At 32.9% G+C, this 8,326-nt stretch overlaps 1 pseudogene; it reads right to left on the bottom strand.

Moving 5' to 3' along the window:
• Positions 1-2,718: 2,718 nt before the first annotated feature.
• LOC130721901 (isoliquiritigenin 2'-O-methyltransferase-like) lies at positions 2,719-7,561 on the bottom strand (annotated as a pseudogene).
• Positions 7,562-8,326: the final 765 nt, after the last annotated feature.

Raw genomic sequence — 8,326 nt, 5'->3', positions numbered from 1 at the left:
AAAAAATGAAATATTCAGGATAGTTTTGCAAAAACCTCAAAACTATCAGCTCAGAAAAGTCTATAGAAAAGCTATGGAAAAAGCGATCAGAGGTAAGGATTAGCGACTATACCTCGAAACCTTGAAGCAGCAACTGATTAATCAACGATCAAGCAAGGATTGAACAAAATCTCTTCTTCTCGCTCCTCTAGCAAACTCGCGGCCTCTTGGGAAGAAATGGGTAAGATTTTTGTGATTTTCTCATCTTTCTTGCTATATATAGAGGTTGGTAAAACGCGGTAAATGAAAGTTTCGCGAATCCGATTTTTCTGGCTTCATTCTCCGTGAATTATAAGATAGGTTTTTGTCAAAAGAAATCCAAAACTATAAAAAGGTCTCCTTGTATTTTGGCGACTAATGCATAATCGGTATAAAACTATTTTACCCGATAAGTTGCTTTTTGCATCGGATGTCGGAATAGAAAACTTCCTTCTAAAGAAAGATTGAAATCATCAAGAGAAATGGGTGTACGCGTGTGGAATCTTCATTTGAAGCTCCGAATAGAAAAAGTCTTCATCGTCGGTTGATTCTAGGGTTTTGAAATACCAGGGTTTCAGTTTCGGCAAACTTCCGATGATTGGAATCGGACGTTCGTAGATCCTAGAGTTTCGCCTCGAAACGATTGTCATACAATGAATAAGAGAAGTTCTAACATTTCTCTGAAGATTTTTGGAAGAAATTCCTACAGTGTTCCAAGGGTGGAACATAGTCTTATTTCCTAAGGTTCTTGTCCTAGGTTTTAAAGCGAATATTAGTCGTGCTATAACTTAAATCGACTTCGATACAATCCTTTGACTTTTCCTGAACTTTCTCCTTCATAAATTTATTTCATTAAATAAACTCTTGTTCAGGTTTTCCTTCACGATCCATCAACCCTAATCGTGAATAGGAACTTTATTCACTTATTCTAAGCTTAAAAACTTGGGTCTTACAGAGTGCTTACTTGTGGATGATCTACATAAGGTAATTGTTGGGACACCTTTGTTACAGGATATCTCTGATTCTTGGGCCTGAACAACGGTACCGAGGTGGAGGGCATCTTTTCGGTGCAATCAACTTATGAGTTTCTCTAGGGTCCTTCAGGGGAAATTGATCTGATGTTCCGCCTTATGTGGGTTCCAGCTATGCCATCAAATGTGTGCGTCTTCGTTTGGAGGATGTTGTTGGATAGACTACCGTCAAGAGCAAATATCCGTAGGAGGAAGATCATCCTAAATGTTGTTGAGGCTCTTTGCATGTGTGTTCACATGTGGAGGAGACAGTCGACCACTTATTGGTGACATGCCCACTCGCCTCAAAAGTCTGGATGAAATGATATAGATGGTTGGGTTGGAACACGGTGTTTCCGCGAGGAAGTAGAAATCATTTTTTGCAGCATATTATGCCTACTCTGAATGCAAAACAAAATCAGATCTCTAGATGCATTTGGTTTGCAGTAACAAGGTCTCTATGGATGCACAAAAATCATATTATATATCTTCAATGTTGGGATTGTGCAAGATGAGGAGAAGATATTAGAAGATGCTCAGCTCCGATGTTGGCATTGGTTGTTTGGTAAGGTGAAGGGCTTCCATTTCTCTCTTTATGAGTGACTTTCTCAACCTTTATTATGCGTTAAGGCTACAGGATAAGCTATTGCAGGTGAGGTGGTGGTTGTTTTGAATGGTATATACGGGTGCCATTCATGCGTTTGCTAGTGCAGTGTTGCTCTTGGATTGGTGTTAATCGCGGGTGTGGATAACTCTGGAGTATTAGTGCAGTGGGTGCAGGCATGTGTATCATCACAAGGGGGTGATTTTCTTTTGATGAGACGCGCCTTTGGCCTTGCATTATATGCTTTGGTCCCCATTAATTCCCGTTGTTGTCTCTGTTCCCTCTTTTCTATTATTCCCTGTTTTACCTTGGCTTCTTGGCATTTCCTTCCTTGTATTGCCTTGGCTTTGTTCCTTTTCTCTTTGTTAACTCTTGTCCTGTTATTTGATGACTCGCACAACTTGTGCAATTGGTTAGTAATATTTTCATATGACTTATCCAAAAAAAATATTAAGAAACCTGAGGGTAGTGGGCTGTAATTTGTTCAATCATATTTAATCATTTTGTGGTCGTATCGCAACCGGCCAACCACCTCGAAATTAATCGCCACAAATAATTTACGCGCCGCCTCCCGTTGATAAATGACTACCCAATTTGTTGTGGTTAGATAACATTTGCTCCGGGAAAGCTGTCTATTCAAGTAAAAAGAAAAGCAAAGAACTGTCATGATAACCGTTGAATGTGACATTTTGTAGCGGTTTAGTGTAACTAACGCAGAATCTAGGCCTTTAGATGTTAATTTTTTTATATTGTTGTATCATCCTAAAATATTCAAATAATATGAATGTGGTTTTACTCCACAACATATCATTCTATTTTATTCATTTTGTTTCGGTTTTTTATAAATCTAAAATAATCTTACTCAAAACTCAGTTGAAAAAAGGTATGATGAGATAAATACAACTAATAACATCATTTAAATTTTTTTAAGAAAGAAATCATCTACTAGTTGTGTCCAGAAGTATATCTAACACCTGTATGAATATTATAACTCATCATTTTATTGACAATTAAAGTTTATTTGTATAAGCTAACAAACTTCATTAATGAAATGAGTTTTGAGTACAAGATCAATGAGTTTAACACTTGTATGAATACTATAACTCATCATTTTATTGACAATTACAAGTTTATTTGTATACACTAACAAACTTCATCAATAATGAAATGAGTTTTGAGTACAAGATGTAACCAATTACAAACACAACAAACTCAACAAGTGAAAAATATAAGAGAACCACCAAAGCCCTTGCACAACTAAGCCACCTGAAATCAGGGGACCATAAAAACCCAATACATCAAAGCAGAACACGAAATTCTGCATAATTACATAGAAAAATAAATTGCATAATGCCTCTCAGCATTTTCCCCCCTCAAACTTTTTCCAACTCTAACAATACTTATTGAAATTCAAAGTCACTGCATTATCATTTTTATTTATGAAATTCCATCACTCCTGATATAGCTGAGAAATCACTGCAAGGAACACAAAATTTGGAAAATCCAGCCCTCATGCACAAACTCTTAAATTCATTCTCTGTTCTTTCCTTTCCAGCATTTATAAGAAACATTACATTATCAATAGCACAAACATGCTTAGAGATGTTGCTTGGGTTTGGAACTTCTGGCATTATGTAGTCTAGAACAATCACCTTTCCACCTTTTGGCAAAGCTTTGTAGCAGTTTCTTAAAAACATCACACATTCTTCATCTGCCCAATTATGGCATACAAGCTGAAATGACCAATGACAATGGAAAAAACTGTGATTAGTACATATGTTATATTGTCTAAAATTAAAAGATTGTGCTTTCATATTGTTCACTAACCTTTAGCAAAATGGCATCACCTTGAGGAACGCTTTCAAACATATTTCCTGGAACATGCTCAATCCCTTTAAGCAAAACATGTGTTTTGTAATTAATTTTGGCTAAATGTACATAAACCAATATTTTTCTAGAAATTAAACATAATTATTCCATTTTTAAAAAAAGAAATGCTAAAATCAGTCCAAGTAAATATGAGGTAAAATCATTCTAATCTTAGGTCAACCAGTAAAATATATTTTGACATGTGTCATGAGTTAGAACTTTCTAAAACACATATCAAAATATTATTGAGTCATCAGCTAACACTTTACCTGTCCGAAAGTGATTAAGAAAATCATTTTTAAAAATATTGTAGGTCATACATAACGAAAGCTGAAAGAAAACTACATATATTACCTTGAAGAGGTGGTGCATGTTGAATCACTTGAGGCAAATCAAAATTAACTCCTTTTATTGACGGATATTGAGAGATAATTAGTTGTAAGGCCTGACCAACTCCACCACCTACATCAACCAATGTTGATACTCCCTCAAATCCTTTATATAGTTGAAGGATTCTTTTCATTTCTAATGGGCCACATTGGGCCATTGCTTTGTTAAACAAGTGATTCAGTTCTGTATTTTTCTCCAAATATTGGTAAATGGACAATCCATGAAGTTTATGGAAATGGTTGTTGTTATTAGGGTCCACAATTGCATCCTTTGCATCATTCCTGGTAAAGAAGCAAAATGAAATCATTGTCAAATTTTCATGAAATTTTGTTGAAGAGTTTAAAATTAAATGCTTAATTAGGTAGCAAGTATATCTCAGGTCTTTTGTTTACATTGTTTTTTTTTTATAAACCAAAATATATATTGAATTGAAAGTACAAGGGGTACTTCAACCCAATACAAAGAAGGGTAAAATATAAAGAGTTTTGTTTACATTGTTACTCTATACTAGTATTGTTACTCTGTACTAATGCATTTGTTTGAGATTTAGAAATAATAATTTATAAGGTTAATACTTTTAGTTATGTAAAATATAGGGGTCATCAAAATAAATATAGTCCTTTAAAAAGGATAAAACTTAAGTCAAGTGTCTTACCTCCATTATATCCAATTTTCAAATTAAAATTCACCTACTTAATAAATTTTATGTCATCAAAATATTAAAAAATCTAACTGACGGACTTAATCAAACGTTTCTGCCAGTAGTGTATAAAAACAATGTTTCCTCATACACGTGTTCACGTTCTCGTTGCCCCTGTTTAACATTCCCTCGTCCTTATTTCACTGTTTTTGTACAGAGAGAAACTTAGATCAAGTTCATTAAAGTCATTTTATCAAGTTTACCAATCATGTGATAATACGTGTGCAACTATTTTTAAGAATAAATGTCATTTATTAAGTAGATCCATTGAACAAAGTTACTATCAGAAAAACTCCATCTTAAAAGTCCCCAATGAGGTTTTTTCTGGTAAGGTTTTAATGAGGCTTAATTTTTTAGTCTCTCTTCAAGGGGAGTTGGGTTCTTTAGAAGTAGTTGGTCTCTCTCTATCTACTATAATTGTTGCTGTTTGATTTCTTTTTTCTTCCTTTTATTCTCTATTGTATTGAGTTGAAGTACCCCTTGTACTTCTTTTCAATATATTAATTGCCTATAAAAAAATAGAAAAACTCCAAATACTTTTTTATAAAGTAGATGATCCACGTTATACATGATACATCTGAACCAAGAGTGAATTTAATTGGGTTTTCTCCGTTAAACATCCAAGAGTGATGGCAACGTAGACCCCATCTTTGACTAATCTAACCAGATATGCAAATTCAATATATTTGAGAATATATAAAAAGGTAGAAATTTGACGATGGGGTGGGCGTGATAAACATAGACGACGGCGATCTCAGTGCCACAAGTCCACAACGGTTGGGGTTTGAGCGATTAAAATCCGTTAGTTGAGGTTTTCTGATATTTTGATGACATGGAATTCAATAATTAGGTGGTATATTTTGGAAAACTGGATATAACAAAGGTAAGGCATTTGACATCTTTGTTTTGTTTCTTGTAAGCTTTGTTTATAAAAAAAAAAAGGCATTTGACCTAAGCTTTATTCTTAAAAAATTCATAGCTTTCAATCACAAACATTATTAAAATAGGTGAAGCTAATCTCTATAGTACATTTTCTAGTAGTTTTTGTGTATTAGTGACAATTGTTCGTGGCAGTTTAAACCGCCAAAAAATGAACCAAATGACTAATTTTACTAATTTAATTAATGTTGGTGACTAAAAGTTATTAAATTTTTTATATAGATCAAGTCTAGTTCACCTGTATTTTACAGAACTAAAAATATATTTAACCTTACTTTTAACAATAAAAAAATAGAGCATTTCGAAAAGAAAAAAAATTCTAAAAATAGAGATTATTTTTAGAGATTCTAATTAGAGTATAAGTTAATTTATGTTTTCTGCTTTTGATCCATGCCAGGTATCTTAACAGTCGGTTGTCATAAGACTAATCAATTTTCTCATGTCAGCGACTACGCAGTAGAGGATTGACCAATGAGTTTTTTTAATTCAAAAGAATTGGGACTCAAACCCCTAACATTTGCTTAAGAAGACGATGTGCCGAACTATTACATCAACTCACTTGATTAAGATGATTTGTATTTACTTAAACTAATTAAAATCACTTTTTATTTTTCTATAAGTAAATTTTTCTTATAATCATAATAGTTTTCCAAACCATCAGATTTCAACTATCTTTGAAATATTAATTTTTAAAAAATTGAAAAAACACCTTAAAATTTTTAAAAATGAATTGTCTACTTTCCGAAGTACACAAAAAAATGAATTGACTCTCTCTTTTTATTGAGTATTGAGTATCTCTCTTTTTAGATTTTGGTTGATTTCTTGGGAATGAATACATTTTTTCCTTCACTAGGGTTTTTCCACATAATTTTTTCTGGGAATGGTAATGAATTGTCTACTTTCCGAAGTACACAAAAAAATGAATTGACTCTCTTTTTATTGAGTATTGAGTATCTCTCTTTTTAGATTTTGGTTGATTTCTTGGGAATGAATACATTTTTTCCTTCACTAGGGTTTTTCCACATAATTTTTTCTGGGAATGGTTTAATGAGTCTCATTCCTAAGTTCTTTTGGTCACCAAAGTGGGGAAGACTTGTCTTTTTTACCCATTGGTACGCACACATTTGTTCTAATGTTGTGTTATCTATATTAATATATTTTGTTTTCAAAAAAAATAATGAATTAAAAAGTGATTTAAAAAAACTGAAAGAAACTCTACTTTTGTTCTGTTTTATTCTATTGTGCTTCTACTCTTTTTCTATCTGTTGCTGTTTCTTGTTTCTTTTGCTTTGCTAGCTAGCTTGCTTTTGGGCTCACTAGGTAGAGCCTTGTTCCCTAGATATTTGGTTCATCAATAATAAATCTTTCATTTTACAAAAAAAAAAAAACTGAAAGAAACTCTACTCTTTTTTTTTTGAACGTAAGAAACTCTACTCTAAATTTAAAAGGATATTAAATAAAAAATACTTCATGTAAAAAAAGGTAGCCATGCAAAATGCATGTGAGTTAAAATAATTAGATGAGCACAATATGTTGATTACCAAATATCGTGATATCCTCGGTGGATCAAAGTTGAGAGTGGAGCCAAAGAGCCTCCTCCATTGTTGCCATCACACGCAAAGTATTCACCAATGGGTGTGAGACTATAAACCCTTTCTCTCTTTCCACCTTCATTGGTTCGAATGGAGCAATTCAAAAGAGAGTAACTAGCCAACACAGGTAACATGCGTTCAAGCCTGTTAGCCAATTCTGGGTGCTGCTGGTAATTTGGAAGATGAGAAGCAATCTCAGAGGCAGACATTGAACTACATTTTTCTGCCTTTGTTATGATCTCAAACAAATTGAGGTCAATAGCAGCATTTAATACTGCAGGCATGATTCTACTAAAACATAGCACCAAAGCAGATTGGTAAGCATCATCAACCTCTGTAGTGGGAAGTTGATCATGGTTTTGTTTGGAATTGTTGGAACTCATTTTCACTAGTATATTGGATTAACCTTGTTGATTTCTAATTATGACTCACTGATCAGTTGTTGTGCTCTTTCTTTAGTTCTGGTGTTCTTTATATAGGCATAATTTCTCCATCAATACGTGTGCGTGTGCGTTTATATCTCTGAATTTTCTTCTCTGGGTTGGAATTAACCTTGACTGGTAGTATATTGAATAATCAAAAAATGACTAGTAGTATAGTGAATAATCAATAAATGTTGTTTCATGTTTAGTGAAAACTTAATTTATTCAAATTTTATGTCAGAGATGATCTGATTTAGTTGAGATAGCAATTGTTTATAAAAAACCTAACGTATCGTGTTAAAACTAGTTTTTTTCTATGACCCTTATCCACTTAAGGAACCCTTAAAATATATTCTCAAACGTCAAAGAAATAAAGTGAAATGCTAGTAACATATACTTTTCTAAAAACACATTCTAACATGCTTTTTGTGATTCATTTATTTTAAAAAATACAACACATTTTCTAAGAAGTAAAAAAAATGAGTTTAATGGATATGCACTGATAGTGTAAAATAGTTTTACACAGTCATCCAATCAAAGCATGCCACATAGGAGAGATAATTACATTTGACTTTAATTTTAATTAAAAGAATAAGATATTTTCTGATTTGGCGGAATTCAATTGGATGTCTGTGTAAAATTATTTTACACTGTCAGTGCATATCCATTAAACTCAAAAAAAAATATATTGACTTTTTAAAAAATAAAATTAATCACAAGAAATATTTTAGAGTGTGCTGCTAGCCTTCCTAAAAAATAAAGATTAGCGATCAATGAACTCT

Source organism: Lotus japonicus, chromosome 6 (assembly GCF_012489685.1).
Source record: "Lotus japonicus ecotype B-129 chromosome 6, LjGifu_v1.2".
Taxonomy (NCBI): Eukaryota; Viridiplantae; Streptophyta; class Magnoliopsida; order Fabales; family Fabaceae; genus Lotus; species Lotus japonicus.
Note: the sequence above shows the minus strand (reverse complement) of the source record. Positions and strands in the feature narration are given on the sequence as shown.